The 27,449-nt window shown below is 40.8% G+C and overlaps 1 long non-coding RNA gene across 2 annotated transcripts in view; it reads left to right on the top strand.

Moving 5' to 3' along the window:
- Positions 1 to 19,454, top strand: part of LOC147913028 (uncharacterized) — a 69,743-nt gene extending 50,289 nt beyond the window's left edge. For both annotated transcript variants that reach the window (XR_015549240.1, XR_015549238.1), the window contains exons 4-6: positions 17,571 to 17,741; positions 18,846 to 18,971; positions 19,101 to 19,454. This is a non-coding gene — a long non-coding RNA (uncharacterized LOC147913028). The remainder of the gene's footprint in view (positions 1 to 17,570; positions 17,742 to 18,845; positions 18,972 to 19,100) is intronic.
- Positions 19,455 to 27,449: the final 7,995 nt, after the last annotated feature.

Raw genomic sequence — 27,449 nt, 5'->3', positions numbered from 1 at the left:
CTGGAATAATGGGACATAGACCGGATGAAGTTCAGCAGAGAAAAATTCAGGGTTATGCACTTGGAGTTGAAAAGTGAACATATTCAAAGGCAAGGTGCCAACCACTCAAAGGCAGTTGGCTGGAAAATTGAAAGTATAGCTTTAGTGGATACCCAGTTGACCGGGAGGAATTGTCACAACCCTGCAGTTCTGTTGATTAAAAAAAATGCAAGCAGAGAACTGTGGCAAATGAAAAGCATGTCTGTATCATGAGGTAATTGCTACACTGCTCTGCACTGATCAGAGCTGTAACAGAGAGCTGGGGCCAGTTCTGGCCTCCATAGTTCAATGGGATTGAGAAAATGTGGAGAGAGTTCAGAGTAAAAACAAAATAATCATTCAGTATCCAGCAAAGAAGAGCTAAAGGACCTGGGATTATTTAGCCTAGAGAGGAGAAGCTTCATGGTGACTTAAGAAGCATCAGCATTGGACCCAAACTTCAGAAGAGCCACTGCTTGGAGGATGATGGCTGCTTTTTCTCCTTTGCCAAGAGCACACGAAGAATGGGCATGCTGAAGTTAAACAACCAGAAGAATTTCCTTACCCCAAGCATTGTTTGACACCAGATGGGGTTGGAGATTTCTCTCTGGAGGATCTTTCAAAGATCAATGTTCTTTTGAATGTAATGGATTCCCTGGGTCCTTCCCGAAGCTAAGGGATGGAAGATTCTCACTCTTTCCTGCCATGACCTAGATGATGGATGAGGTCCACCATGGGACACACTCACATGAGCATGCTAACATTTTGCAGAACTTCCAGCATCCTACTGGCAGCTGTATTCCTTTCTTTCCTCTCAAGAAAACATATCAGAAAACAAGGAAGAGCCATGTTGTGATCAGGATAATCTCAAATCTTCTTTTTTTTTTTTAAAAAAAAAAGGTAACTGTTTTGTAAATGTCAATATTTTAACTACCGTTTGTGAAAATAACTTGTGATATGATCATTCAACAGTTATTTAACAAATAATTATTGAGTGGGGTGTGTGTGTGTGTGTGTGTGTTGGGTGGGCGTCTAAGACTAAATCAACACGCAGTCACAAGGCAGTGCGATAAATGCTGCTATACGGGAAACGGGATATGCTGTGAGACCGTGGAGAAGGGCTGATTAGCCCGCGCTTGGACGCCCAGGAAAGGCCTCCAAAAGAAGCCATGTACAAGCTGAGATCCACGGGCTGAGCAGAAGAAAGTCGATCAATGGAAAAGGAAAGACAAGAAAGGAGGGGCAGCTGTGTGTGTGTGAAGACCTGGGGGCTGGAAACATGCAGAGGAACAGAGAAATGGGAAGACATCTGAATACAGCCCTGGGGCCCAGCGGAATGGGAGATGGCAGGAGGCAAGGTTGGTATGCAGCAGGCAGCACACACGAAGTCGTCCGCCATGTTAAGAAGCTTGTTTCATCCCAGGAGCGTAGTGGGGCTGCAGAATTGTTTTATGCAGGGGAAGGACATTATCAGGTTTATATTTCAGAAAGATCACTCCCGCTGCGTGGTAGAAAATTGGTGAGAGGGGCTTTGAAATTAATCTGGCCTGGATTTGAATCTGTGTTCTATATTATTAGCTATAAGATTTTCCACAAATTAGTCTCATTGAATCTCAGTTTCCTCATCTGTGAAATAGACACAATGATGTCTATCTGGCAGGGTGGCTATGAGGATACAGTTAAATATTGTGTAGAAGGCCCGAGAAGTGTCTGATACCATGATATGGGTGCTCAGCAAACATTGGTTCCTTTTTCTACAAATCCGTAGTCAATTAGCAAATGATAAAGGCACTTGACACAGTACAGAATCAAATACTTTTTTTCATGTGAGCATGATTATTACATGAGTAGTTTCTACAATCCTCTTAAAACTATAGAGACCAGACTAGATTTTCCTCCAGTCCTTTAATCATCTTTGTGGTTCTCTGTAGAACCCTCTCCAGTTTTTCAAAATTCCTCTTCAATTGTGGAGACCACAGCTAGATTAGTCACCGTCGAGAATTCATTATAATTAGATCAACACTGTGCAGTCGCTGGGGCGGCAGGCTTAGCCATGTAAACCCAGTCAGCTGGTCCCCGTCGACAAATAGGTTGTGTTCCAGGAGTTCATTAGTAAGTTGGTTGTTTGGAACACAGACAGCCTTTCCCCATAGAAACAGAATTATAGATGGTGGCTTGTTTCCCAGGCCTGCGCACAAAAATCTATTTAATGCACATGCAGCTGAACCAGGGCCTAGCAATACTAGTCCCTCAAGCCCTTGACTTGCCTAAGCCCCAGTGGAACTCCCCGTCTCATGGAGCCCTGAGAGCCTCTGAACCCCGGGCTTCCAACCCTGAGCCCTCTGAGGGAGGCGAGAAGTGGGCTGACAGCTTTTAGAGCGAGGATCGTTTGCAGCCTAACTGCAAACAACACTTTGAACAAGCCCTTCACCTGCCGTTGTGCTCATTATTATATAAGTAAGTAATCAGTAATCAAGAGCTACCTTATGGTAACACCTACAATATGCTGGATAATTTACCTAAATCTACCTAAATTATCTTTACTCCTCACGATAATCCTGTAAGAAAAATATTCTTCTTCTCATTCTCCCGGTTTTGCTGGTGTCTTAAGGGGACTGTGCGTGGCCCAGAGACAGGCAGGTAGAAGGTGGCAGCATTGATGTGGGAGCCCAGGCTTTCTGTCTTGCAAAACTGAGAGGATTCCACTGCACAACACTGCCTCCCAGTGGAGGGTGCTTAGCACATAACCCAGCAACTAAACCAACTACGTTCCATCGCCGAGTGAAGTAACAAGTTGTTCTTTCATACATCCAACAAAGAATCTTTGAGTGCTTCCAGTGAGCTAGGCCTTGGGAACGCAAAATCAAATTAGACTCGGTGCTCTCACAGAGTAGTTGGGAAAAGAAACAAGTAAAGCAACGACTGAAATCAATGAGACAAGAACGTGATCAAATTTAAAAAAAAAAAAGATGACACAGAAACCCAGAGGAGAGAGAGAGTAATCAGTCTAGGGTGGCTGTGATGGTAAACAAGGAAGGCTTCCTGGAGAAGGTGAGATGAGCTGAATTTTGAAGGATGAGTGGAGTTAGATGTAAATCTACACGACAAAGGGTCAAAGGATGTTCTACGAGAAAGAATAGCATGTTTTAAATGCACAGGGACTCGAAATACTTCAAAAATATGTCAAGTATTTCTTTGACCCATCTGCTTTTATGATAGGTCAGCCCCATGCAGAGATAGAATAGCTGATAACCTATCCTGTGGAATAGACAAGTGTAAACAGTATTTAATACAGCTTTATTTTTTGTGTGAGGAAGATCAGCTCTAAGCTAACATCCATGCCAATCCTCCTCTTTTTGCTGAGGAAGACTGGCCCTGAGCTAACATCTATTGCCAATCCTCCTCCTTTCTTTCCCTTTTCTCCCCAAAGCCCCAGTAGATAGTTGTATATCATAGTTGCACATCCTTCTAGTTGCTGAATGTGGGACGCCGCCTCAGCATGGCCGGACAAGCGGTGCGTTGGTGAGCCCAGGATCCGAACCTGGGCTGCTAGTAGCGGAATGCATGCACTTAACCGCTAAGCCACGGAGCCTGCCCATAATACAGCTTTAATGTGCCTTTCTTTCATAGTGACACTTTTAGATTCTCTATAAATTTAAAATATATATTTGTATTTTTTTCTGTGAACTGCCTATATTTATTGTTGATTTTTCTATTGGGTGTTGGTCATTTAAAAATTGATTTAGCGGCCAGCCTAGTGGCGCAAGCGGTTAAGTGCGCGTGCTCTGCTGCGGCGGCCCAGGGTTCACCGGTTCGGATCCCGGGCGCGCACTGAAGCACTGCTTGGCAAGCCATGCTGTAGCGGCGTCCCATATAAAGTGGAGGAAGATGGGCACAGATGTTAGCCCAGGGCCAATGTTCCTCAGCAAAAAGAGGAGGATTGGCAACAGATGTTACCTCAGGGCCGATCTTCCTCACCAAAAAAAAAAAAAAAATTGATTTATAAGGAAATGAAAACACTAACTGGTAAAGATATATGCACCCCCATGTTCATTGCAGCATTATTTACAATAGCCAAGACATGGAAGCAACCTGAGTGTCCATCCATGGATGAATGGATAAAGAAGATGTGGTATATACATACACAATGGAATATTATTCAGCCATAAAAACGACAGAAATCTTGCCATTTGTGACAACATGGATGGACCTTGAGGGCATTGCACTAAGTGAAATAAGTCAGATAGAAAAAGACAAATACCATATGATCTCAGTTATATGTGGAATTGAAAAACCAACCAAACTCATAGATAAAGAGAACAGATTGGTGGTTGCCAGAGGAAGGGGGTGGGAGTGGGTGAAATGAGTGAAGGGGGTCAAAAGGTACAAACTTTTGGTTGTAAAATAAATAAGTCCTGGGGATATACTGTACAGCATGGTGACTATAGATAATAATACTGTATTGTATATATGAAAGTTGCTAAGACAGTAGATCTTTAAAGTTCTCATCACAAGAAAATATTTGTAACTATGTGTGATGAAGGATGTTAACTAGCCTTTTTGTGATCATTTAGCAATATATACAAATATTGAATTGTTACATTGTACTCCTGAACTAATGTTATATGTCAATTATATCTCAATAAAAAATTGATTTGTAAGAGCTTTTAATTCAATCATATATCTTTTTTTTTTTCTGAGGAATATTTGCCCTGAGCTAACATCTGTGCCAGTGTTCCTCTATTTTGTGTGTGGGTCACCGCCACAGCATGGCTGACAAGTGGTGTAGATCTGCACCCGGGATCTGAACCTGGGCTGCCAAAGTGAAGCACGCCAAACTTAACCACTAGGCCATGGGGCTGGCCTCCATGATCATTTATCTTTTTTTTTTTTTTTGAGGAACATTAGCCCTGAGCCAACATCTGTTGCCAATCCTCCTCTTTTTTGCTGAGGAAGACTGGCCCTGGGCTAACATCCGTGCCCATCTTCCTCCACTTTATATGGGACACCGCCACAGCATGGCTGGATAAGCAGTGCATCAGTCTTTGCCCGGGACCTGAACCTGGGAACCCCAGGCCGCTGAAGCAGAGTGCTCGAACTTAACCGCTATGCCACCGGGCCGGCCCATCATTTATCTTTTGATTAAAAAAAAAATCTTCTTATAAAGACCTTCTCCAACTCTGATTATTTTTTAAAAATTAGACTTTTTTTACATTTAAGTCTTTGATTCAGCTGAAATTTGTTCCAGGCAGTGTAAGGAGTATGGTAGCGCTGCAACTGCATTCCCCAGGAAGCCATGTAGCTTTCCGTCCTCATGGCTGGGAGACAGAGCCAGCCCCGCTGGGTGAGCCTGGGGCAGAGATGGGCTTCCTCAAGTGTGGAAGGAGTCTGAAAAAGCTGCTCCACTGCACGGGGCTCCAGCTGGTGTGAAGGAGCCCATTCGCACCGGCAGGATGCAGCGGAGGGCAGCAAGGTCAGAGCCAACTCTAAGCTGCCAGGTGCCGCTACGCTCTCCCCTTCTCTCTGTTGAACGGAGACTCGGCAACCAGGAAAACACCCGGTTCTAGACTACAGGGTCCTAGGAACCTCAATGCCGGCAACACAAAACTGCCATAGGGGAATAAGTTCAGCAAGAAATAACAAAGCAACCCCTGCCCCCAACACACACACACACACACACACACAAGTCCCACAACAAAACAAAAGAAAATGAGCAAAACAAAGGCTGCAAACAAAATTTCAAAGTGCATGAAGAAAACTAACATTAAGGAAACCAACAAACTGCGCCCGGCCCCGCGGCGCAGCTGCGCGCTCCGCTGCTGGCGGCCAGGGTTCGGATCCTGGGCGCGCACTGACGCACCGCTTCTCCGGCCATGCTGTGGGGGCGTCCCATATAAAGTGCAGGAAGATGGGCACAGATGTTAGCCCAGGGCCAGTCTTCCTCAGCAAAAAGAGGAGGATTGGCATGGATGTTAGCTCAGGGCTGATCTTCCTCACAGAAAAATAAATAAATAAATAAAATAAAAAATAAGTAAATAAAAGAAAACCAACAAAATAAACAGGGGATAATTTGACTACTAATAAAAAACCATGGCAGCCCCCCCAGCAATACCCCTTTGGAGGCTATTAGGACTCATCTCATTATGCGTTTAGCTGTGTTCAGTCATCTCAGGTCACTCCTCCTCTCCTGCCCTCCTAACCTCCACAGGGCATCACACTTCCCTTGTTCTGTCCACTTCTTCCATCCCTCCCCAACCCCTGACACCCTTATATCCAGCCCTCAGGCATTCGCAAAACCCCCTACACCCTCTACCTCCTTTCTGAATGTTCTCCTCAGCTTCTTGCTCTAAACAACACATGGATCTCCCCTGAGGTCACTGCTTCCCCTGTGGTCCTCTTCCCAACCCCTGCACTCCAGGACCACGGAGCCTGGAGGAGCCCTCCTTCCTCCTCAGTGATGCTTCCAGCCCATTCCCCGCCATCCTCCCTAAATTCACCCAGCTTTAATCTCGGGTCACCAGACTATATTATCCACTATCTACAACACCTGTTGGTGCATCATCAACTGACCCTAGGGTCACTCCCTTCGTGTGTTGATATTTGTAATTTCTAGCTCACTGTAAGTCTCTCCAGCACCACTTCTGCCTTAATTCCTGGTGATTTTAACATACACACTGATGATCGCTTCAACACCCAGGCCTCTCAGTGCCTGGAACTCCCCTTATCGTCTCCCCTACCTCAGGCCTGTACCTCAGTCCCTTACCTCAGTGGGCATTTTCTAGACCTCGTGAGCAATCACTGCAACCCGTCCACAATCTCAAGTCCAGGCACCCCCTCTCTGAGCAAGACCTCCTGTCCCTCCAGCTCACTTTTTCCAGTGACCCTACCCAGCCTTTTCACTGCCCCTCCCTCCCCTCATGTCCTCTCTTCTCTTCTTACCCAAATTAACTTCCTTGGTCAAATATTGGAATCACTCCCTTGCACGTACCCTCCAAATCCTTGCCTCTTTCTTGCTTTAGACTATAAATTTAATCATACGTTATGTCTTCTTTTGTGTCTGGCTTCTTTGCTCAACGTTGTGTTTACGCGGTTTCTCTTTTTGTTGAGTGTAGCAGTAGTATATTTATTTTCATTGCGGTATAACACTTTATAGTATGAATATCCCACAATTCATTTCTCCATGGTACTGGTGATGGGCATTTGTTTCCAGCTTTTTGCTAACGCTACTATGAACATTCTTGCACCTCTCTTCCCTGCACCCCTTTCTATTTGAGTGGAATTGCTGAGGCATGAGGCATGCACTCCTTCAGCTTTAATAGGTAATGCTAAACTGTTCCCCAGTGGTTGTACCAATTTATAATCCCACCTGCAGTGTACGAAAGTTCCAGTTGCTAGCATCCTTTCTTACGTTTGTATTATCAGTTCTCATTTTAGCCATTCTGGTGAGATTGTAATTGTATAACAGTGCGATTTTAATTTGCGTTTCTCTGACGATTAAGGAGGCAAAGCATTTTTATATATATTTATTGGCCATTTGGATAACGCTTTTGTGAAGTGTCTTGCCCATTTTGCTACTGGGTTGTTCGTAGTTTTGTATTGATTTCTATGAATTTTTTATGTGACTATTTGTGGGTTAAATGTGTTGCAAATAATTTCTCCCATTCTGTTGCTTGTCCTGTTATTCTCTTGCCTTTTTGATGAATAGAAGTTCTTAATTTTAGTGAAATCTAATTTAGCAATCATTTCCTCAGTGGTTAAGAGTCTATGGTTTTGAGTCCTATTTAAGAAATCTTCTTCTTCCCTGAGGTTATGAGGTTAATCTATATTCTCTTCTAGATTTATTTGGTTGCCTTTCACATTTAAATCTACAAACATTCTGGAAATTTGGTGTAATTCAGTGTTCAAGTTTATTTATTTTTCCCTATTTGGAAATTGTCCCAGAACTATTTATTGAAAAGACCCTCCTTTCCCGCTGTGTCTCACCTTTGTCATAAATCGAAAGTCTGTAGATGTGAGGGTCTGTTTCTGTGCTCTATTTTGTAAGGTTTATTGTTATAAGAATGTGTCCATTTCATCCAAATTTTCAAATGAATTGACATAAAATTATTCTTAATATCATTCTATTATCTTTTTAATCTATGAAAGATCTGTAGCGATGTTTCCTTTTCCATCCTTGACATTGATAATTTGTGCCTTCTCTATTATTAAAATCAGTCTCACTAGGGATTTATCAATTTTCTAAGTATTTTCAAAGAACTAATTTTTGGCTTTTCCCATCTTTTTACTTTAACCTTTGTGTATCCTTGTGTTGTAAACATAGAAGGTTGAGCATATGTGTGTCTGTGTGTATGTCTATCTATCCATACTTTATAACAGTATCAAATTATATGAAGAAAAAAATATGCTCATATATTCAGTCTGACAATGTTTGTCTTTAATTATAGCATTTTGTTCATTTACATTTAATTGATTAGTGATATTTTGGTGTTTAAATATAGGTTCTCATTAAGTGCATTTCTTTCTTTTTCCTGATCAATGTTCCTTTCCTTTCTTGTCTTTCTTTAGATTGATAAGATTTTTCATTATTCCATTTCTCCCCTCCGTTAGATTGAGAACTGTACACTTTTAAACTTTTCTTTTAGTGGTTACCATAATGATTACAGCATGCTTTTTTTCTTTTTTTTTTTTTTTACAGTTTCCAACAACAGCACCGCAAGCCCTGGTGGTCTAGTGGTTAAGATTTGGTGCTCTCACTGCTGTGGTCCAGGTTCGTTTCCCGGTCAGGGAACCACACCACTGTTTGCGGGTTGTCATGTGTGGCAGCTGCATGTTGCTGTGATGCTGAACGCTATGCCACCGCTATTTCAAACACAGCAGGGTCACATGGTGGACAGGTTTCAGCAGAGCTTCCAGACTAGACAGATTAGGAAGAAGGACTCAGCCACCCACTTTTGAAAAAGATTGGCCATGAAAACCCTATGAATAGCGGCAGAGCATTGTCTGTTACAGCACTGAAAGGTGAGAGGAGGGCGCAAAAAGACTGGGCAGGGTTCCACTCTGCTGTCCACAGGATCGCTAGGACTTGGAATCAACTCACTGGCATTAAGAACAACCATAGCACTAGTGATCAGTGAGATAATCCAACTACAGAAAATTCCATAGCTTGACCTCCAGCCTCAGGCCATGGTGCATGATACAAGCGTGTCTGACCCCCTCTCCGAAGGATTCAGAACATTTCCCACATAATAGGCTCACCCTTATTTCATACTGGAAAATGGCTGAAAAGAATGATTCTAGTGAGTAAACTGAATCCAAACAATGGTAAATGTATAGTCCTTTTTCTAAGTAACCCTAATGGTGGAAGGAGGCTTTATGAAGGTTAGGTTTGAGAAGCATTTCTGAAGTGCAGATTCTAATCATGCGTATATCAAGCAAAATTGTTTACGGCAAAGGTTGAATACCTAGAGCTTTCTATTTATTTATTTTTTTTGTGAGGAAGATCAGCCCTGAGTTAACATCCATGCTAATCCTCCTCTTTTTGCTGAGAAAGACTGGCTCTAAACTAACATCTATTGCTAATCCACCTCCTTTTTTTTTCCCCCCAAAGCCCCAGTAGATAGTTGTATGTCACAGTTGCACATCCTTCTAGTTACTGTTTGTGGGACGCGGCCTCAGCATGGCTGGAGAAGCGGTGCGTCAGTGCACGCCCGGGATCCGAACCCGGGCCGCCAGTAGCAGAGCGCGCGCACTTAACCGCTAAGCCACGGGGCCCGCCTGCTAGAGCTTTTTAAATGTGTCCAAATTCAGCGATAAAATATTGCACCCACTTTAGTATTTTAAAATTATTTATCAGTTGAAGATTACATAGGCTATGCTATCTATACTATTTAACGTGTATTTCCAAAGTCTCACAAACTTATGTAATAAATAGATTCCCTGGTCTTGTAAAACTCTATTTATCACATATTCCACTAATGGAATATCACATATTCCACTACATGTATTTCTGGGTTTATTGTGGAAAATGATGGAGCCTCAGGTGTCTACTGTAAATACCAAGTGATGTTTAATGCTATCTTGATCTTTATTTTTAATGTAGATTTCTGATGAGAAAATACTACATCATGCCTTTTTTTTTTTCTGGTGAGGAAAATTGGCCCTGAGCTAACATATGTTGCCAATCTTGGGCCAGTCTTCCTCTTTTTGCTTGAGGAAGATTGTCTCTGAGCTAACATCTGTGCCAATCTTCCTCTATTTTTTTTTTGTGAGGAAGATCAGCCCTGAGCTAACATCCATGCCAATCTTCCTCTTTTTGCTGAGGAAGACTGGCCCTGAGCTAACATCTGTGCCTTTATGTGGGACGCCACCACCGCATGGCCTGACAAGCAGTGCGGTGGTGCGCGCCCGGGATCCAAACCCAGGCCGCCAGCAGCTGAGCATGTGCGTTTAACTGGTACACCACAGGGCCAGCCCCGCAATCTTCCTCTGTTTTATATGTGGGTTGCTGCTACAGCATGGCTTGATGAGAAATGTGTAGGTCCGTGCCCGGGATCCGAACCCACAAACCCCAGGCCACCAGAACAGAGCATGCAAACTTAACCACTATGCCACCTGGCCGGCCCCTACAGTATGTCTTTTTGACAATGAATTGGTACCTCTACCGCTTTTCAGGCAATGCAAGAACCTAAGAATGCTTTATTTCCATTTACTCTCTCACTTTACTTTTATGCCATCGTTATCATGCACCTCAATTCTCTCTGTATTTTAAGCTCCAAAGATACTATAATTGTTTTATATCGTCAATATTCACTTGGATTTACTCACACAGCTACCATATCCCTTGCTCTTTATCCCTGTCTGCATCGCCAATCTTTTATCTTCTTTCTGTCCAAAAACAACTTTCAGGATTTTCTTTAGATAGGGTCCTCTAAGTGAAAAAAATTTCTAGTTTTATTTGTTAAGAATTTCTTCATTTCATCTTTGTTCTTGGAGGATATTTTTGCTGGATATGGAATTCCAGCTTGGAAGATTTTGTTCATTTGTTTTTCAGTACCTTAAAGATATTATTCCATAAAAAAGGGAAACAATAAAAAAGGTAAACAAATGGGACTACATCAAACTGAAAACCTTCCGCACAGAGCAGGAAACCATCAACAAAACAAAAAGACAACCTAACAATAGGGAGAAGATATTTGCAAACCGTATATCTGATAAGGGGTTAATATCCAAAATATATAAAGAACTCATATATCTCCACAACAAAAAAACTAAGAACACAATTTAAAAATGGGCAAAAAATCTGAATGGACATTTCTCCAAAGAAGATATACAGATGGCCAACAGGCACATGAAAAGATGTTCAACATCACTAATTATCAAGGAAATGCAAATCAAAACTACAATGAGATATCGCCTCACTCCCATCAGAATGGCTATAATTAACAAGACAGGAAACAATAAGTGTTGGAGAGGATGTGGAGAAAAGGTAACTCTCCTACACTGCTGGTGGGAGTGCAACCTAGGTGCCCATCAAGGGACGAATGGATAAAGAAGATGTCGTATATATACACAATGGAATACTACTCAGCCATAAAACAACCATGAAATCTGGCCATTTGTGACAACATGGATGGAACTGGAGAGTATTATGCAAAGTGAAATAAGTCAGAGGGAGAAAGTTAAATACCAAGATGAAAACAACAACAAACAATCACATAGAGACAGAGATTGGATTGGTGGTTACCAGAGGGGAAGGGGGCAGGGAGGAGGGCGAAAGGGGTAACTGGGCACATGTGTATGGTGATGGATTATAATTAGTCTTTGGGTGGTGAACATGATGTAATCCACATAGAAATTGAAATATAATGATGTACACATGAAAAAAAAAAAGATATTATTCCATTGTCTTTTGGCTTCCATGGTTTTAGTTGGGAAATCAACTGTCAGTTTAATGTAGCTCCTTTGAACTTAATTGTCTTTTTTTCTGCCTGATTTTAAGACAATCTCTGTTTCTTGTTTTTAGGTTTTATTTTATTTTATTTTTTGTCTTAATGTGCCTAGATACAGATTTCTTTTTCTTTTTTTCTTTTTGAATCCTGTTTGAACCTTTTAGAGGTCCTTGAATCTTTCATTTGTGTTAGATAGTTTCCAGCTATTTTCTTTTCAAATATTGTTTCTGTGCCCCTTCTCCCTATTCTCTCCTTTTGGGACTCTAATTACACGTATATTAGTCCTTACTGAATTCTCTGTGTCTCTTTCCTTCTTATCTGTATTTTCAAGCTTTTTGTCTCTCTACACTTCATTCTGGACTTTTCTTCTAATCAATCTTCCAGGACACTAAATCTCTCTTCAGTTGTTTTTAATCTGCTTTTAAACTCATTCCATTGAATCCTTAATTTCAGTTATAGAGCTTTTCAGTTCCATTTAAAAAAAAAGTTTTCCAGTTCTCTGCCAAAATTCTCAATCTTATCTTTTATCTCCTTGTAGATAGTGTACATGGTTATTTTACAGTTTGTCTGAAAACTCATACCTGAAACTCTTCACATTGCCCTTTGTCTTTGCTGGTGTGTGTTCACGTCCCATCTCCTCATGTGCATGGTTATTTTTTACTATGTGCTAGATATTTCACTTGTAAAACTCTTAGTGAAAATAACTGAAAGAGTTTGAGTGATGATATCTTCCTTCTGAGAGGATGTACATTTCTCATGCTTGGGGGTGCTAGCACTAATCAAATTGCGGAACTGAGATGATTAGAAAGTAAAGTGTAGTTCTCAGCTAGGGCCTATGTATTTCATTCATTAATTTTCCTTGGAGGTAGCTCTTTAGGGTTCCAACTCAAAGTGGGGGATTTACTAGGGCTTACCCTTTTAGTGAACCCTGAATTCCAGCCCCTGTTTCCTCAGCCCCAAGAGGCTGTCAGCAGTACAGATCATCCTTCCAGTGCCTCAGCAGCTCCTCTGGAATGGGCAAACACTACCATTGGTTCACCTACCCGGCCTCTGTACTTCCCTGTATCGTGGCCCAGGAAGTCTTCACTCTCTTTTTAGTTCTCCCTTTGTTTCTAAGCAGACAATCCTTATATTTTGTCCAGATTTTCTAGTTGCTCTCAGGGAGAGTATTTATCTGAGGTATTTAGTCTACCATTATCTTCCATTACCAGAAGTGGAAGTGTCTGATATGTTTAATTGCTGATCTTTTTTTTCCTCATTACACTTAATTTTCTAATTTTCTTAAATAGTCTCAGTTGTTTATACTCCAAGATAAATGTTTGAATTACTTTATCAATTTAAAAATTTTAATTGGCAATGTGGTCAGAATTACATTAACCTACGAATTAATTTGGGGAGAATCTTTACAGTTTTTAGTCTTCACGTTTAGAAGCATGGTGTGTCTCTCAATGTGTTCACATTTTTTTAAATGTCCTCCTATACGGTTTTATAATTTTTTTGGCACAGTCCCTGCACATTTCTTGTTATGTATATGCTTCTATTTTTATTGTTTTGCTATTGTGAATGGAATCTTTTCTCTGTTTCAGTTTTAACTGTTTAATGGTGGTTTAAAGGATTTTTATATATTAATTTCATAAGTGCTCATTTTATTATTTTCTCTTTTTGATAGTAAAAGCTTTTAAGGCCATGTGTTCAGCTCTAAGTACAGCTTTATGGACTCTTATTTTTAGGATATGAGGTTTAAAATTTTTTTCCAAGTGTTTTTATTAGTGTTATTGTAAATTAAATGTGTTTTATGAGCTTCTAATTTTATTATATCTAATCAGAGAATGTGATCCTTTCAATTACTGCTGTTTTGATTGTTTTTTTTTTTTTTTAGATTTTCTTTGCACTAATATATGATTATTTTTCATAAAAGTGTTCTTTGGACACATATAAAGAAAGTGTATGGCTGAAATTTTTTAAATTTTACCTATTTTTGCCTAATTGATTTGGTACAGATTTTGTGAAGGCATGGTTATTATATTACATGGCAGCTATATTTCCATAACTCCTTATTTTTATCTCTAAAGTTTTTGCTTTTTGTATTTTTGGTACTATATTATTTGATGAATAAATGTTCAATACTATTATGGTTCTCTATTGATAATATCTATTAGAAATATAAATAACCATCTTTATCCTATTGTATAAGTGTGAGTTGTTGGAAAAGTAAATAAAATAGTATAAGGAAAATGCTTAAAATAGTACACTGGCACATAACAAGTGCTCAATGAACGGCAGCTGATCTTTTCTAATTCTTTTATTTTTAGTGTTTTTTTCTTTCATTTTGTGCTTGTTGTGTTCTCTTGTACATAGCAAGTCACTGAATGTTGTTTTTAAAATGTCTTGTTGTTTATAAATTTCTATTGAAAAAGAATATACGTTCAGAAAAGTACACAAATTGTAAGTGTATAGCCCAATAGCCCAATGAATTTTCACAAAGTGAAAAAAGCTGTGGAAACAGTTTTCAGATCAAGAACATCCAGAAACTCCTTTTGTCTCCTTCTAGTCATTAGCCTCGTCAAGGGTGACCACTTGTAACAGCACAGATTAGTTTCACATGGTTTTGAATTTTATATGAATGGACTCATATAGTGTGTGCACCTTCGTGTCTGGACTCTCTTGCTCAACATTATGTTTGTGAGAGTCATCCATATAGGTGGGTGCAGCTGTAGTTAGTTCATTCTTATTGCTAAATAATAGCCCATTATATGAATATACCACAATTTATTTTTTCCATTTTATCGTTGATGGTCTTTTGGATATTGTCTAGTTTAGGGCTATCTCAAACAGTGCTGCTATGAGCACTCTTGTGCATGTATTTTGGTGAACTTATACATGAATTTTGGTTGGGAATGTGCCTTGGGGTGGAATTGCTGGGTCACAGAATATGCAATTTATAGCTTTAGAAGACACAGGCAGTTTTACAAAGTGCTTGTACCAATATACACTCTCCCACAAACCATGTCTTTTAATAAGAGTTTTTAATTGTCATAATTGTTATGATCACTGTCATGTTATTTTGTGGTTTTGTTTTTGGTTTCCTTGCTGTCCTTTTTTAATCACTTCTGTTTTCAATATAAACAGGACTTTGTTTCTTCTTGCCTTTCGCAATAATTTGGAGGGTAGGGAGCCTGTTTTTAATTTTACTAATGGTTACTATACAGCAATTCACAATCGTTCTCACAAGTCCGTCTAATTATCAAAATTACAATAAAAACAATTACTTTGACTCACTTTTTATGAAAGGGAAAGATTGTAGTGCTTTTCCTTTTGCTCCTTTCCTTGATTCCTGTCTTCGTGAAATTAATGTTGTGTCATAAATCCCATCACCCAAAATTTAGCCCATCAGAGAGGTGCCAATGGGGTAGAGCTTCATATTGGCCCATATTAAATTGATTAAATGGCATGATGCCATTGACCTTGAACGCTGTTGTAAGAAAAGCTGAAGGGAACTACTGACTGTGAATACCACGAGGATCTTGTTCATTGCGTTGCCATGTCCTCCCAGCAAGACGTTATTCTCAGATTCTGGAATCAGAAATAATGGTTTTCATGAGCATATGATTTATTTTTACTTTATGAACCCAGATATTTCTGTCTCTATAATGCTGGCTCCTAGGAAATTTGGAATATATTTTATCTCTCTATGTTGTTTATATCTTTGAAAAACAGTCTTGAACCCTTTTGGAAATGAGATAAAATATGAACCAATGTGATAAGATGAAGATGTCTTCCATGTCAACGGTAATTATTTTCAGGGAGAGAAGTGAGATTGGGAACAGTAAAGAGTGAAAATAACTTTTATTCATCTGTGTTATTTGAATTATTTGAGTACAAATTTGTGTATTATTTGTATAATTTTAAAAACAAATAAGTATACATTGAAAGGAGAGAAAATAAAGGAAAATATATTTGGGAGCTGGGACAGAACTTTCTAAGACAGACATACGACTCAGAAGCCACATAGAAATGATAGACAGATTTGACTCAAAAATTTAAAATCTTTTCTCCAGCAAAAAAAAAAACAAAAAACAAATTAACTAGAAACAAAGTACAAGAATCGGTAACTGAATGGGAGATAATATTTATAACAAATATTCTAGGCAAAGATTAATAGCCCTAAAATATAATGAACTCCTACAAATCGATAAGAGAATGAGAAGACAATAAAAATGAACAAGGGATATAAACAAGCAATTCACTAAGAAGAATTACAAAGGACCTAAAACATGTACTAATTAAACTAATAATTTAAGAAATGAAGAAATGCAAATTAGAAAAAAATAAGTTTTTTGCCTATCAGATTGGCAAATATTCAAAAGATGCATATGATGTATTTCCGATGAAGGTGAGGGAGAAAAGGGCACACTATTGATGGTTGTATAAAATATCACAGCATTTTAGAAGGATAATCGTATACTATATGAATTAGCAATCCCATTTCTTGGACTCTATTCTGCAAATACATAAAGATGCATGAACATATATACATATAGATGCACATACATGCAGACATACACACACACACATTGCAGTATTATTTCTAGGAATATAAATAATGGAGGGCCGGCCCCGCAGCTTGGCGGTTAAGTGTGCGCGCTCTGCTGCTGGTGGCCCGGGTTCGGATCCCGGGCACGCACTGATGCACCACTTCTCTGGCCATGCTGAGGCTGCGTCCCACATACAGCAACTAGAAGGATGTGCAACTATGACGTACAACTATCTACTGGGGCTTTGGGGGGGAACAAAAGCCCTTAAAAAAAAATAATGGAAATGATCATTTTGGGGGACATCCATTAGTGGAATACTAAGCATCTAATAAGAAAAATATGGTAGCTCTATATATACTGACCTGAAAAGATGTCCACGGTATATGGGCAAAAATGGGAAAAAAGCAAATTGCAGATGAATATAATCCAAGTTTTGGTACTCTCTCCTCCTCCAAAAAAAAGGAATCTGCTTATAGTATAAATGTGTCTGCACAAGCAGAGAAAACTTTTGGGAAGGATACAAAACTCCAGACAGTGGTATATCACAGGAGTGGAACTGGAGAGTGAGTGGGGAACTTTTCCTTCTTATTCCATATAATTTCTTTCTCAATGTAGCGAACTTCTGGTTAATTGTTACTTGCTTTGATACATTTTTCAGTAACTTTCAAGCACCATTTGCTTCACACACATTTGAAGTAAACTGGGAGTTACTTCCTAAGAAGTTAGCAATAATTTGTTTCTTTGTTTTTTACTTGTTTATAGTGGAAACAATATCTTGTTTTAAGCGGTAATAGATAACAAATCATATTCCATAATTAATTAGGTTATAGGATCGGTTAAATAAAGCCAAAATAAACCTCTTTGAGAGTGTATTGTTAACAATGTTTTCAGAGGCACAACACTACAAAAATATAGCATGGTACATGGTGGATATTTGGTTTCTGTGGTTTAAAGAGTACCACTTCAATGATAGGGAAATAATCAAAGAATGCCTGGGTACAGTTATAGATGCTGCATTTCCTAATGATGATGACTACACAGTACCAATAATAACAATATCACCTTTCAGCTCAAGACGGTGGATTGTGCACATTGGGTCTCTGCTCTTTCCAGAGACAAGAGGAGCCCTTCCCTGGACCTCACTCAGACCCACTGCTGGCCACAGGCCTCTCCATGGTACAGAGTCCATTTGGCCAAAGAGATTCCCACCCAGAGTCTGTGCTCTTGGCACAGGGAATAGGTGAGCCTCTGCATTAGGTTTGTTGTCCCATATACGGACTGTGTTGTAAGTAGGTGCAACTCTAGATCTGAGGTCTGACCAAGAGGAGGCTGTTTTCAGGGGTGTAGATGGAGATTGGACATGTGGGTTGGAAAGATACAGGGGTGGGGAGCATGGGGCAGAGGGAGGTAGGGCAGCCGTGGGAAGAGAAGAGAGTGGGCTAGGTGCAGGACAGAGCCAAGGATGGGAAGTAAATGGGGTGTGCTGGGTCCAGGTCAGGTGTAGGAGTGGAAAGAGAAGTGGGCATGCTGAGGGCCAAGGGCCTGGAGATGGCTTTCCCTCTCCCACTCATCCAGGTGTAGAATGCCAAGGAAATAGAGAATTCTAAATGCAAGCCTGGCCTTTCAGGGTGTCATGGAAGTATATAAGTCAAGCTAGGAGTTTAGAGCATATTTTATTTAATATATTTATTTAATTAGCTTGATTTACAACTTTAAAGTGTTTAGACACATAGTGTGTGGGTTTACAAGTGAATTCTTCCCCTGGATCCTACAAATGTGGGGGCAGCCTGTTAGAGACTCTCTCCACAAAAACAAAGAGAGTCTTCTAGAAAACAAAACTGGACAAAGTGAGATCCTGGGAAGTGGATAAAATGGTGTTGAAGAATAAAGCAGAAGAGAGGTCGCTGTGGCCTGATGACACGTGGAGGTGCCCTCTCTGAGAAGGCAGCAGTCTGCCCAGAGGAACATCTGGAACGGCAAATGTTGAGATGGCAGGTCTGGGTGGAGGAAATGGGTCTGGAAACAACCAGCACGTGGAACAGTTCAAAATAATTTCTGGATTCAACTGTCATTTCTTATTGGACCCTTGGATTATTTAAGAGCGTAATATTACCTTCCAAACCGTTGGGTATTTTAAAATTATTTTCATGATTTCTAGCCTAGTTCCACTTGACTGGCTATACTTTTTAAAGCTGTACACCTCAGACAACCTTCTTTCTCCCTGGCCTCTCCTTTTTTATTTTGCCATTGTGCTTACCACCTGCTGATAGATTATGGTTTTTTACTGCCATTTTCTCCACTCCTCCAAGCTTCGTGCTGCTTTTATTTTCTTTCTTCTTCCTAGAATGCAGGCTCCATGATGGCAGGGATTTGTGCCTGTTTTGTTCACTGATGTACATTCCTAGCGCTCAGAATACTTCATGACACGTAGTAGGTGCTCAAGAACTTTTCGTTGATCAATGAGTGAACTGTAAGTATGCACTGCAACGCCCACTTCCTTGTGGAATAAATGCAAAGTAAAAGAAGCAACCATAGCTTCCAGACAATAAATTCCTCTCCATTGAATCTTACCAGGACTTGCCTTTCTTCCTTCTCTCAGGAGACTATGGCTCCTCGCCTGTCCAGCCCAGGGATGAGACTCCTCCTCATTAACGGAAAGACCCATCCAAGACAGGGCCGCCATGTTTTCCACACCTCCAAGCTCCATGCTGCCTTTCCCTCTTGTCACCCTTGGTGCCTCTGGCTCAGCGGTGGGACCAGAACTGCTCTGAGCTCCTTTGCACAAAAGCCTGCGTTTTGAAAAGGACTTCTAGCCCCAAAGGTCACTTTAGTTTACAAATACTCTAAGAATGAAACTCCTTTTTACTGAAGTTATTGGCTCTCAAGACTGTGTTTCACATGAAAGACAGAGGGCAGAGGCACACGTGACTCGGGAATGGGAGGGAGCAAGAATATGCACACAGGTTTCATCAAATACTTCATTTGTTTTGGTTTGGTAGTGTATTCATATTCTCCTTTTTTCCATGGAATGATTTATACTGACTTGCAAAGATACCCATAGATATCTAAGCTCTGTGAGAGCAAGGATTTTGTTTTGTTTATAGTTATAGTCCTAGCTCCTAGAACAAGGCCTGGGACATGGTAAATGCTCAAGTGTTGGCTGAATGAAAGAATGAATGAATGGTAACTGACTTTTATAATCTGAATGAAAGCTCAAGTATTGGGCTCTGTGGGTCAAAACTCTATACTAACTGACCTCTGGTCACAGAGGGCGCTGGAAGGAGTTCTGGCTTCCTCAGCTCAGCTGTGTAGTGTGATGGGGTGTATGGTCCTGAAGGGCACTGCCCTTCAAGGTCAGGTTGGGGATAGTTTGCCTGGGGGATTATTGCACCCCAAAGTGTGTGTGTGTGTGTGTGTGTGTGAGTGTAGGAGCATGGTTGCCCATATCTGTGGTTGGGGTCAGGGAATGGTGCGCACAGACTTTGAATCGGGTTCCATTTTTACCCATTACCCCATCCCCTCTGTGACCACTCCTACCAACCTAGCAAGTGGAGCCCAACAGGGTTTTTGAGAAAGAACAAAAACTCTCCAAATACAGTAAGCTTCCATCTTCCCAAAAAGATTGTATCCACACTTACTATTGCCAGTTAAAAACAAGTACAAAATGTGTTTTAGAATCTTGTTACAATCTCTTCCACTTTGGATCTGTTTTCAAATCCCCAGCTGGGAAGGAGGTGGGTGCACGAGTCCTTGGCTGGGAAGATGTTAGGGAGCTGTAGACTTTTCCAAGAAAGGAGGCGGATGCCTGCTCTTGACATAAGGGCATGGTTTAACTCAGGTACAATCTAGACCTACCATGGTCTATGTTGTTGGATTGCCTTTGTTCTCTACTTCTTGCTGCAAATGGTCAGATAACTAGGAGTATGGGGTTGTTCTAGAAGGTGAATGGAGAAAGTTTATGAAAGACTTAGGGAAGCATCATGTATCTCTCCTTGACATCCTCTGCACCCTTGCAGACACCTGTTAATGAGAAACACATCACTCACAGGTAACTGGGCCTCATTTTAGCAGGAATTAAATGATTTGTTTCCTTTCAGAGTTGGCTCTTAATTTTTTTCTAGCTCTCTTTCTCTGTTCTTCTTTCTCTTTCTGTTTCTTTTTAATCGTAATCCTTTTTCTGATATCCTAGAAAAAATCCCGATATAGCCTATGCAGTTCCATCACAGGTAATGAAATTCTGACTTCAAAGCCAATTGTTGAATCAAATCCTGCACACTAATGAGGGAATCATTCTACAAGCTTCTCTCCACAGCAAATATACCAAAATTATGCTACAAAATGCATTTCTCAGAAAACCAAACAAATGAAATAGAAAGGAACAGTCAAAGTTCATTTCTTTTCATTTTTTTGCCCCCGTTGCCTAATTCTCAGTTTTCATAAGGTCATTTTAAAAAAGGCAAGATTCTAGAGACTTCTAAAACACAACTTGTAATTCTCAAGTGTTTAGCTAGCGTCAATACAAACTTCCTTGGGGAGGTTGAGATTTACTATATTTGAAGAGTTTGGGGTCTTTCTCAAAGGAAATGTTGGCTTCACTTGCTAGGTTTCAGGGTAGTCACAGAGGCAATGGGGTAACAAGTAAAAATGAAATCCTTGATTCAAAACCTAATGTGGGCTACTCCCCAGTCCCCAGCCAAACAAGTTCCCGTCTTTTCTCTATGAAGAGGGAAGTGGGTTTGGCTAAGCAAAGATGGGAGTGGGGTGGGTGGATGCAGGAGAGAAGGAGACAGAGGGATGATAAGGAAAGAATGGAACGAAATTTCTATGCCCTTGGTGCTGCCAATTCTCCACAAAACGGAGCTTGTGTCCACAGTGGTGGCCTGAGGTTAGTTCCCATAGGCTGGGCTTCACCCTCTTGGGTTCTTTCTCCCTCAGCCTTGCCACCTTTGCTCCCTCCAAGCTATCTCATCCCTCGGCCCTTGATCACTGGATGTTGTGACTCACTTTCACTACTACAAGAAGTCTTTCTAGATAATTTTAAAAATTCAAGAAGAAATGAGAAAAGGGAATGTAAAATAACGTGTGCTTTAGGTCTCAGGTTCTTAATTCCCCTTCAAGAAATCTCATCAGTTGAGGCTTCTTCAATAGGTGAGTAGCTTGGATTCTGCCTGAGCTAATGAGGCATTGACATTCATTTGCCAAGTTCTATGGGTAAGCATGGTACCTGAGCACATGGGATCCAAATCAACTAAGATTTGTAGTATTTTTTTCTGTGCTCTTTAATTTCTAAAATTTTAGATCGAATTTGTGGAGCCTTGAATAAAACAGTACGCCAGCAAGGAAAATAAATGCTCTTCGAAAGTGAAAAGAGGAACCTGCTGTTTGATTTACATCATTTTGTTAATGGGTTAGCCAACATTTACTCAGAACCCACTGGGAACAGAATGTAATAGATGTGGGAAAATTACAAAATAAATGGGAAGATATTTTTTTCTGCCTGCAAAAATCCAACTAATTTAGTCGAATGGAAGACATCAACTAAAGACATATGACAACAGCTGAGAATACAAATAATGGGGACCTGGTGATGTCCACTAAGGGCACGTTGGTTTCAGTTGTCCATGAGTGCTGAAGGGCTGGTTCAACGAGTGTGTCCTCAGAAGCATTCCACTTGGGGACGTTGCGGCATCTCCCCGGCAAAAATCAGTCCAACAGCAGATCTTACCTCTCTTAGTCACTACAGGAGTAACCTTAAGGTAAATGTGATGACCTTGAAGGGCTGGTTTCCTACCACAAATACTTGATTTTATTTAAGTCTTGATGCCGTCGTGACCATATGGGGAGTTATGCCACAGGCTGTGTGACTGTATCAGCTCAGGACTCTTCTATCTTCCTTACAGTTAGAAGAAGCAGACGTGACACTTGGCTCTGAAGGCACCACGGGTAACACTCAACCTCTCTGTGCCTCCACTTGGCCCACTCACATTTTGTCAATTTCACGTGAAATTAAGCACCCACTCTGGATAAATCTGACTTTCGAGAGGAGTGTACTCTACTTTCCAAAGCCTCTTTATCTGTGCTTCCTGTTGGCAGAAATCTGGAAAGCTGCCAAGAATCTAGCTGAGAACTGTTTTGAATGAAAAAGTCTACAGGGTGGGTCTAAGCTCCTTTCTGACCTGTTGAAAGTATTGCTGGGTCCTTTTGCACAGGTTTAACTGCCTGTGCCGTGAGAGTGGAGTGCCTTTGAGGCTCACTTAGTGGCTCAGAACAATGCGTCTCAGAACACCTGAGGGGAACAACTGATTTTTGTTTTAAGTCCATCATGGATCAATATTTAAAAAATAATAATAAAATAAACTACAAGGAAAATTCAATTAAAACATCTCCAAGGCCTGGCCCTGTGGCCTAGTGGTTGAGTTCAGCATGCTCCGCTTCAGCAGCCCAGGTTCTCGGGTTGGGAACCTGGGCACAGACCTACACCACTCATCAGCCACGCTGTGGCGGCAAGCCACACACAAAATAGAGGAAAATTGGCACAGATGTTAGCTCAGGGCTAATCTTCCTCAGCAAAAACAAAAACAGAAACAAAAACAAAACCTTCAAGGGCATACAAAACATAAGCTCAATTCTTTTTTTTTTTAGATTCAACAGACATAAAACTATTTTGTCAAATTGCCATAAAAGTTCTAAATGCTTACTCTGTTTCTGTACTTATCTCATTGTAGACTTAGTTACAAACAATTTGCAGAACGGAACAGGAACTGATCCGTGGACCACAGTTTGAATAGCACTGGCTTGAAAGATGATAGGGCTGTGAATTATTTTCAAAGAAGGAGCCTTTCAACTAACTGTTAGAGAGCTGGAGAGGGGATCTCCTTCAGCTGATTCCACGTAGCTTTTTGTTCAGCTTGAAAATTTGAAATCAAGAATGTTCATCCCTAAAAGCCCGTTGCCATCTCTCTTGGGCTCCCAGCTGAGATGCAGGCTCCCTCTGCCCACTCACGTGGAACTACTGAGTGCATTGTCGTATCTCTTTCACTCACCTGCAAGGTCTCACTCAATAGTGCTCAATGAATGAGGGGAGGAGGGATGAAATAAAATAATACTAATTACATGTGCTAGAAAATCTGTAAAATCAGATTTACAAATGTTGCTGAGAGTGTCCCAAGACATTTCACTCTCACCAGTGTCTTCACAGGAAAAAGACTTGCTGAGGCCGCACAAGGATCCCACCAGATCCTTCTAGGCCTTAGGTCTAATTGTGAAAGTGAAGCAGAGGGATCCCCTTGGTGATAGCCTGCTGCTCTTCTAACTGAGGGCACCAAAGACTTCCTAGGAGACAAACTTGACAAACTCATTTCGGTCTCTATTGTTTTCTGCTTAGCAACTCCCGACACTGCTGACCACTTCTTCCTTGAAGCCCCCTTGCTTGGTTTCCACGACCTCTAGCCTCTCTTTATGTCTTTCCATTCTCTCTCAGGCTCCCTCAAAGATTTGTCTTTCACTGGTTGCTCCTTACACAACAGTGTCCCCAAGCTATGGGCTCAGTCTCTTTCAAGCCATAGTTGATTCCTTCTTTGACTGGTTGATTCATTCATTCACTCATTCATTCATCATCTGACACTGTGCCTGAAGCCCTGAAGCAAATTCTCATGATTCAAAACTCAGCTTCAGAGACCAGCTTGGTGGCGTAGTGGTTAATTTTGCACGCTCCGCTTCGGCGGTCTGGGCTTCCTGGGTTCAGATCCCGGGTGTGGACCTGGGCACCGCTTATCAAGCCAGACTGTGGCAGGAGTCACACATATAAAGTAGAGGAAGATGGGCACAGATGTTAGCCCAGAGCCAGTCTTCCTCAGCAAAAAGAGGAGGATTGGCAACACATGTTAGCTCAGGGCTAATCTTCCTCATCCCACGCCCCCCCCCAAAAAAAAACTAAAAAAAACCCCAGAAAATAAAACTCAGCTTCAAAGTCATTTCCTCTGGGAAGGCTGCTCTCAGCTCTCAGACAGAGTCCAGCTCAAGTTCAGCCTTATATCTCCAGCTCAAGTTCAGTAGCAGGAGGTACCTGGTACTTAGCCCTGCTCTAGAACTTTCCCCACTGGTGTAATTATTGTCTGGAATGTCTGGCTCTCCCACTAGATGTGAGCCCTTGAAGGCAGGGACTGTGTTCTAATAGTTTTTGTATACTCATAATATCCAGAAAGAGTCTATTAGTGTTTATTGAATAAATTAAAATACTTTGTAAGCTGTTTGACTGTGCATGATTAGTGTTCTACAATCAGAGATAACCTTATCTTTGCAAAACTCATTGGAAGAAAGAGCTGAAGATCAAATCAAATGATCATCTTCTAAAGACAGGCCTGGGTGGAGGAGAGATGTGTGGTGGAGCATCGTGAAGAACAGGGGCTCCATCAAACAGACCTGAGGCCAGCCTGGCTTTCCCGCTGACTCAGTCTCCTCATCCCTCTCAGATTCACTTTCTGGAAAACAGGGCTAAGAATGGTCCCTACCTATTCACGGGGTTCCTGTGGAGGGTAAAAATAAGGGAGGAAAAAGCACTTAAAATAGTATTTGAGACTTGTATGCCTTCAATAAATGCTAGCAATTTTTACTGAATTTCATACAATCTAAGAATTCACCAGTTTTTTAAAAAATCCTTAATTTGTGTACACTAAGAAAAAATGCAGCCGATTTTGACATGCTATTGATTGAAAGACTTGTTCTTATTTCAGAGATGCTAACATATGGGAGAGGAGTACATTTTAGAATCAATACAATATTATTGTACCTTATGGAAAAAAAGATTGTGAAGGGAAAAGAATGGGCTGTGGGAGAATATTTGGGGACTGAGCAAGGAGAGGTTGGTCCTTTGCTATACCGGGATGTCAAAATGCAAATCTCCTTTCCCCATTTCTTCCACTTCAGATGCAAGATGCTAAACACTGGAACTCTGCTGCGTGCAGGGAAAGATGAAGATACAGTGTAACTAATGTAAGCTATCCTTTCAAGAACAGACATTTGCAGAGCAAAGGAGAGTCAGAGCAGGGGAGGAAGCCGTTAAAACTAAGCTTCTCTGAAATGAGAATCACTAAGTATAAAATATCCAACATAACGAATAACTTCAGTTTTTTAGGTAACTGGAAATACCCAGAAGAAACAAATTTCTAATACTTTTAAAGCCAAACTTACAGATCAATGAGTGAAGCTCTGGATGTACATTCAACTTGGCCCCTCCCATTGGCCATTCTATCGCATCAAGTCATAGAATGTGTAGGTCTTCTGTTTGAAATTTTCAACCTCAGTGTGTGAAATGTAAGAGTCCCATTTTAGACGGAAGTGCAGATCCTGCAGAAAGAAACAGCCGAAATAATCAATGCAAAAAAAAAAAAAAAAAAGCACAGGCTGAAAGTGTTCCCTTTGGTAGAGAATTTGTGACATTAGGCTAAAAAAAAAAGGAACAAATGTCAAGGGCGGCCGGGTTAATGAGTACAGAGAGTACAGCCTCTCTTACCTCTAGAGACTGGAGTGCTGACGTGCATGGAGCGGGAGCGGAAAATTAGGGTGGTGATTGCAGCAGCCCCTAACGGGTACTTACTCCACATCAATATATAATGGAGGGTGATTGGCACTGCCTGCTGAACAAAAGATGCTGGACTGTAATTAGAATGTTGGCGCTCATCAAAATACAGTAAAACAAGGAGAGCAGTGATTACTTAAACCTGAAGCTATATTCCACAAGATGGCTTTGCTTTTTAAATTCTTTATTGTTTTAGTGTTCATTTAAAAAAACCCAAAAAACAAAACCACAGGCTGTGCAAAATTAAGACGCTATATAATAGAAGAATAAATGAGATGAGCCAGAGCTTTCTGTATAATGGCCAATATTTAGAGACGTGCTGTATAAATTTCAGTGAAAATCGCTGCAGAGTGTTACTTCAGGAGATTTCCTCTTGCTAAACACTTATCTCCCCATTCCCATTTCTTTTTTTTTTTTTTTTTAAAGATTTTATTTATTTATTTTTCCCCCAAAGCCCCAGTAGATAGTTGTCTGTCATAGCTGCACATCTTTCTAGTTGCTGTATGTGGGACGTGGCCTCAGCATGGCTGGAGAAGCGGTGCGTCTGTGCGCACCGGGGATCCGAACCCCGGCCGCCAGCAGCAGAGCGCGAGCACTTAACCGCTAAGCCACGGGGCCGGCCCTCCCCATTCCCATTTCTGCATTGAGACAGAGTGGACCCCACCACACCATCACGTCAACTGAGAAGTGTCGTTTCGGTTTGAACCGGGCTTTCTATTCACTGAGAATGACTGAGGATTGTGCTGTTATGGAAGTTCTCTTTGAAGATAAATTTGAACCGAGCCTCGCATATTTTCTTTTGAATTTTTCAAAGCTTCCTATGTGCATTAGGATTTAGGGAAATCACCAATCTTCTAACATATTCCTGGTAGTTTTCTAGGCCTTAATTCCACCAAACTGAATTCATTTTTTAGATATCATACTTGATTTTTCATTTTTCATATTCTTAATATACACAGTATAGACATTTTCCCCTGCTGACCTAAGTTACAAATAACCTGTGTCTTACTGTTTTGTTTGTTGTGAACGAAATCAGCAAGAAATACAAAAGGAGCACTCTAAATAGGTCAGGAGATCACTAGCAACCTTAGTTTGGTAAAATCATATTTTTGAAAAATTAATCTCTAATTGTTCTCATAAGGAACTTTATTATAATTTCTCATATTTGACAGAGGAAAAAAAGGATTACTTGAAAAGTCAATCAGCAAGTATAAAACAGAGTAACAACCTTTGTCTTCAGATTTTATCCTTTTTCGTGCATTATCCACACTTAGGTACATATCCTGCACACACTGTCAGATCCACGCCTTCCAGGCCGCTTGCAGAATTGTCATCGCTAAGAGATTTTATGAGATCCGTTCAAATTTCTTG

This window comes from Ceratotherium simum, chromosome 31 (genome assembly GCF_057802395.1).
Source record: "Ceratotherium simum simum isolate JZ-2026a chromosome 31, ASM5780239v1, whole genome shotgun sequence".
NCBI lineage: Eukaryota > Metazoa > Chordata > Mammalia > Perissodactyla > Rhinocerotidae > Ceratotherium > Ceratotherium simum.
This window is presented reverse-complemented; position numbering and strand designations above follow the sequence as displayed.